We start from the raw sequence: 6,976 nt of genomic DNA, 5'->3' as shown, positions 1-6,976 counted from the left end.
ACGGACTTGTTTTACATGTTGAGGCTCAGAACCAGCAGCTGGTGTCTCCTGCTGATCCACAACAATAACACTGACCTTCACCTACTGTACTTATACACCCCACACCTCCACTGATACTGTGGGTACTGTAGTTTATACAGTATTAATGTAGTTTCTGCAGTAATACTGTAGTTTTTGCAGTAATACTGTAGTTTTTGCAGTAATACTGTAGCTTCTGCAGTAATACTGTAGTTTCTGCAGTAATACTGTAGTTTGTGGAGTAATACTGTAGTTTTTGCAGTAATACTGTAGCTTCTGCAGTAATACTGTAGTTTGTGGAGTAATACTGTAGCTTGTGCAGTAATACTGTAGTTTGTGCAGTAATACTGTAGCTTGTGCAGTAATGCTGTAGCTTGTGCAGTAATACTGTAGCTTGTGCAGTAATACTGTAGTTTGTGCAGTAATACTGTAGCTTGTGCAGTAATACTGTAGTTTGTGCAGTAATACTGTAGTTTGTGCAGTAATACTGTAGCTTGTGCAGTAATACTGTAGCTTGTGCAGTAATACTGTAGTTTGTGCAGTAATACTGTAGCTTGTGCAGTAATACTGTAGTTTGTGCAGTAATACTGTAGCTTGTGCAGTAATACTGTAGCTTGTGCAGTAATACTGTAGTTTGTGCAGTAATACTGTAGTTTGTGCAGTAATACTGTAGCTTGTGCAGTAATACTGTAGTTTGTGCAGTAATACTGTAGTTTGTGCAGTAATGCTGTAGCTTGTGCAGTAATACTGTAGTTTGTGCAGTAATGCTGTAGTTTGTACAGTAATACTGTAGCTTGTGCAGTAATACTGTAGTTTGTGCAGTAATACTGTAGTTTGTACAGTAATACTTTAATAAAACAGCAGCAGTAGTGATGTTGGCGCTTAGCTCCACGTCTTGAACGACACAGCAGGGACTTGAACCCTCGACTCTGGCAGCGCGTCGATCCGAGTCTCCGTGGGTCACCTCTCAGAGGGGGTCACCCTGCCCACCCCCCCCGCCACCTTCTCCCCACATCCTCAGCCAATCAGAGAGCGGACCAACTGGGTGAAGGGTGGCGGTTAGGCCCGGCAGCTCGCTGCTGTTGCTCAACCCGCCGGCTCGGCCAGGCCTCAAGCCAGCTCGCCTCGTGTCAGCGTGTGTGTGTGTGTGTGTGTGAGTGTGTGTGTGTGTGTTTGTGTGTGTGTGCGTGTGATTGTGTGTGTCGACCTGCTCCCCGGAGGAGGAGTTTCAAAACTTGCTAATGCAACGAGTTACTGCAGCTCCATCATGACTGACAGACACATAAAGATACAGGGATTAATGAAGCGCTGCTCACTGTGTGTGTGTGTGTGTGTGTGTGTGTGTGTGTGTGTGTGTGAGAGGGCTCAGTTGACTTTGTTGTACTTAAACACTATTGAGGGGCAATTAGCTGTCGAGCCAGCAGTAAGCACATCCACCCCATCAGACAAACAATAAACAATAAATACAATATAAACAAAATTGAGTAATTGTATATATATATATATATATAGCAGTGGTGGCCGTCAGGGCCTTCAAAGCCTTCTCTGCTGGCCTAAACACAATCACAAAGTTAGAGCTATTTTATCATTGCATAATGTTTCTTAAATACACTACATGTATCATAATTTATATAAATATTTGTCCCATTATCTTATGTTCTCATTGCACAGCTACTGTGCTCCTCAGCTGCTCTGCTTCAGTGCAGCTTGTTTTAAGTAGAGCTTTGATCCAATCAGAGTTCACCTCTGTGTCTCTAGGTAGAAGAGAGGCCCCAGGCCTGCAGACTCACCAGTGAATCCATGTGCAGGTTAAGTGAATGGGGACGATGTTGTTGATCGTCATAGTGTTCAACCAATCAGATCTTTAGTTTGACATGGTGGGCGTATTCTTTGACGTGTCAGAGCTGCTAGCTGGACTAGTCTTGAGTTCAAAACCTCTCGCAGAACTGTGTTAGACCGCACATCTCCCGCTACTCGCTATCTTTCGACAGCAGAGTCGGACCAAAAAGCAGCTGGATCCGGTTTACACTCAAAAAAGTATTTAATAATTTGACAGAAGCTAAAACAGTTGCAATCTGAATTACACTATCGATAGTCGTATGTTTCCGGGAGCAGAGATCACACACGCCTCCCACAACAGACCGGTTCCGGTTCGCTGTAAAACAAATACGATCTGAAGAAAACTCTCTGGAACATTGTCTCTGATGTTCTGTGAAGGTCAGAAAGCGTCCGTAAGTGTCCCAAAGTGTCGCGTATTCATGTAACGTTATCTGCTCTCTGACGTTAGTGTGTTTATAGGTGTTGAGCTTCATTTTTACACAAAACCAATAATAACGTAGCTGTTTCAGCTGCAGGACAGCAGTGAAGGCCCAGATATAACATATATCTATACATTTATATTCTCATGTAACGTAGCCTATGACTCAGAGAAATGATAATAATAATAATATTGTAATGTTGTGACCTTGTTAGTGTTCCTTAACGAGCTCCCTCGTTCCCTCCCTCCTCTGTTTGTCTCCTCGTTGAGATGATTCATGAGCAGTGAGTCTGTAATTTATTCAAAAGTTAATTTACTGTCTTCACTAAATGACTTTAACGCTCTCACATGTAATAATTCATGTTTCATTCATTTGTCTCTAATCCACAAGAATCAATCATCTTCATGGTGTGACGCCATGTTTACTGATCACTGAGCCACGTTTCCATGGAAGGAGGAGAAGGAGAAGGAGAAGGAGAAGGAGAAGGAGAAGGAGAAGGAGATTTCCTTTCCTTTTATTGATCTAGGAGACACCAGATCACGGTCACGCCATCAATTCAAAATAAATAAATAAATAGAACAACTCCTCCAACCACAGAAACACACCAACATCTCACACATGAACAGTCAGAGTTTTACTTCAGTCATCGGTCTGAAGTTGAACTTTCAACCTGAACTAAATATTAAAAAGTACGACTGAGACTCAGAGAAGTCTTAGATTTCATCTGTCCAACAGTTCCATCAGTTGAACCGGATCATCCCTGAAGGCACCGCGGTCCAGCTGTTTACATCTGCAGGCTTCCGCCAGGCTTATGCTGCCGCAGAGCATCTCAGTGGCTTTGTGTTGAGTGGAGACTTCAGATGTTAAAGCCCGTTTCTGTGGATCTCTGCCACCGTTGAGGTCCAAGGATGTGATGTTGAGGCTCAGAGAAGAGAAGCAGAGAGACAAACACTGTGAGGGACATGATAATTCACGTTTTAGTCTTTTTAACAATTCTACCTGTTTGTGTTTTTCTAAGAAGAGTGATGTGTTTTTTAAGCGGAAACGCTTCCTCTCATCCAGAAGGTCGAGGTCGACCGGTTTTATAAGTAAGTTGACTGATTTGATGAATTTGGGGATGTCACTGAAGTGATCGCTTACTTTGATAGATTTCTTTTTATCTAGAAAAGTGTTCATTTCTTCCAGTAAGCATAGCTCCATTGGTCTGTGAAGGTTCCACTCACAGACTCCATGTCCTCTCCACCTGACGGCTGACTGTTGGACACACTGGGTTCAACACTTGTGGAGGCTGCTTCCTCCACGGTTTCTTCTGGCTGGGGTTGTCCAGTCTGAGAGCTGCTGTTCTCTGCAACATCAGCCTGTTGCTCCTCTGCTTGGCTCTACTCTTTCTCATCTTTGTCTTTACCACCAGCCACCGCGCCTGCAGTACCGCGATCCGCTACCGCAGCCGCGGGTCCGGGCTCCAGGTCCGCCATCCGTCGGTTCGACCACAGGTCCGTCGTTCATCGGTTCGACCACAGGTCCCTCATCCGTCGGTTCGACCACAGGTCCCCCATCCGTCGGTTCGACCACAGGTCCCCCATCCGTCGGTTCGACCACAGGTCCGTCATCCGTCGGTTCGACCACAGGTCCCCCATCCGTCGGTTCGACCACAGGTCCCCCATCCGTCGGTTCGACCACAGGTCCGTCATCCGTCGGTTCGACCACAGGTCCCCCATCTGTCGGTTCGACCACAGGTCCGTCATCCGTCGGTTCGACCACAGGTCCCTCATCCGTCGGTTCGACCACAGGTCCCCCATCCGTCGGTTCGACCACAGGTCCGTCATCCGTCGGTTCGACCACAGGTCCCCCATCCGTCGGTTCGACCACAGGTCCCCCATCTGTCGGTTCGACCACAGGTCCCCCATCCGTCGGTTCGACCACAGGTCCCCCATCCGTCGGTTCGACCACAGGTCCGTCATCCGTCGGTTCGACCACAGGTCCCTCATCCGTCGGTTCGACCACAGGTCCCCCATCTGTCGGTTCGACCACTGGTCCCCCATCCGTCGGTTCGACCACTGGTCCCCCATCCGTCGGTTCGACCACAGGTCCCTGTGGTAGAAGTAGAAGAAGTAAAAAAAGAGAAGAGGAAGAAGAAGAATATTCCAGCTCTCTCTGCAACATTACGTGATTTAATCGGATAATTTACAAAACAACTAAATAATTAAATGTTCATTCTACATTTCAAAATAAGATTCACTCCAATATTTTAAGAACCAAAGTTCTTTAAATTAAGAAATTTGACATTAAATCTTTAATTGGTAATCCGTCTGTCTCCACGTTAAAATGTTCTAACTTTTTGTCATCCTGGATATCACTAGAATACAAATTATTAATCCACCAGGAGAGAAATGTTCAGGATTGTCACTTTAAGACTCCCAACTGTGTTAAAGCTGCATTCTCTCTAGTGTCCACCAGGGGGCGACTCCTCTGGTTGTATAGAAGTCTATGAGAAAATGACTCTACTTCTCTCTTGATTTATTACCTCAGTAAACATTGTAAACATGAGTTTATGGTCTCAATCTCTAGGTTCAAGTCTTCTTCAATACAGCATGATGTTCATTTAGTGAATGATGGTCCATTTAGAGTCACACAGACCATAAAGCAGGGGATGCTTTTGGGCGGGGCTACACACTGATTGACAGGTCTCCACAAACCAATGAGAGACGAGGCGTTCAATGACCTCCTCGGCGTCCCGTAGAAAGGACAGCTGCTGTCTCGCCCCCTCAGAGCCTCTGAATGTCCGACAGCAGTCAGACGGGTTATAAAACATCTAACGGAGACAAAGGTCAGACGGTGCGGTATGACGACGCTCTTATATCACCGACACGCTGCCAACTGCTGATAACAGGACGCAGGCTGAAACTCTGCAGATCAGCCTGAGATTAAGTTTATCTTCTGAACCATCAACTCGTATTTTAATTTGTGAGCTGAGCTGATTGAGCAACAAAGTCCAGAACCTGCAGCCAAAACCTGGTTCAGGATTAAACGTCAGCTCTGAGGAGGAAACTTGACTTTTTCTTTGCTTCATAGTTTAACTGAAGAGACTTAACACGAGGTTTAAGTCTCTTATTGAAGTACTCAGCACCGACCAATCACTGATCTGGAGGGGCGGGGCCTCTCACGTGAATCACAGGCGAGGTGGAGTTGCTCTCTGACGAAAACAACAACAAAAATATTCAAGTTTAATTCTACAAAAGACAAGAAATCATGTAAATGAGAGTCAGAGTCGTGATGCGTTCACTGACACGGGAAATCAGAGAGGTAGTAACTGAGAGCCAATCAGAGAGCAGGAGCAGCTTCACCCGGTCTTACACACACACACACACACACTCACACACACTCACACTCACACACTCGCACACACGCACACACTCACTCACGCACACGCACTCGCACTCGGGCACGCGCACACACACACACACACACACACACACACACACTCACACACACACACACACACTCACACACTCACACACACACACACACACACACACACACTCACACTCACACACACACACTCACACACTCACACACACACACACACACACTCACACACACACACACACTCACACACTCACTCACACACTCACACACACACACACTCACACACACACACACACACTCACACACTCACACTCACACACACACACAGACTCACACACAGACTCACACACGCACACACACACACACTCACACACATGAGGTCAGATTTATCGTCCAGTACTGAACTCTCCGGGACAGACAGACGAGTAGAGGACACATCAATGGCTCAAGCGTTGCTCAAAGGTCCCTGGGCAGTCGTTACCCCCCCACAGCCCAGCAGACCCCCAACCCAGACCATCTGGTCTCTGCTGTGGTGAGGTTAAACTGCTGCAACACACACACACGATGTAGGACCTCAAACCACCTCCACTCTGGGCTGCAGTCAGTCCAGAGGGGTCCAGGGGGGGCTAGAGAGGGCTAGAGGGGTCCAGAGGGGTCCAGGGGGGGCTAGAGAGGGCTAGAGGGGTCCAGAGGGGGCTAGAGGGGTCCAGAGGGGTCCAGAGGGGTCCAGGGGGGGCTAGAGGAGGCTAGAGGGGTCCAGAGAGGGCTAGAGGGGTCCAGAGGGGTCCAGGGGGGGCTAGAGGAGGCTAGAGGGGTCCAGAGAGGGCTAGAGGGGTCCAGAGGGGTCCAGAGAGGGCTAGAGGAGGCTAGAGGGGTCCAGAGGGGTCTCGATGATAATTTACTTAAAGTCAAAAGAACTACGTTCTTGACGTGTCTCTGTCTCTGTCTGGCAGAGCAGGATTTCCCATGATGCCGTGCAGCATCCTCTAAATGAACAGAACCTCCTGAACTGCTGAACAGAATGAAACTGATCCTCCAGAGAAGTGTTCTCATGATTCATGGTGATTCATGGTGATTCATGGTGATTCATGGTGATTCATGGTGATCAGTGACAGCTGCTCCTCTCCACCAGTGACTCATGTGACCTCATCAGTCATGTGTGACACTTCTTCCTGATGCTAACGTTAGCTGCAGCGCTAACCTTCCTCCTGCCAGGCCGCAGACGCTGAGTTATGGATCCGTTTTACAAACTGAAGCAATTATCCACATCCCATAATTCATCTGTGCTGCAGCAGATTCCACCAGGTCACATGACCACAGTCAGCCGCTCCATT

The sequence above is a fragment of the Pholis gunnellus genome (genome assembly GCF_910591455.1).
Source record: "Pholis gunnellus genome assembly, chromosome: 1".
NCBI lineage: Eukaryota > Metazoa > Chordata > Actinopteri > Perciformes > Pholidae > Pholis > Pholis gunnellus.
This window is presented reverse-complemented; position numbering follows the sequence as displayed.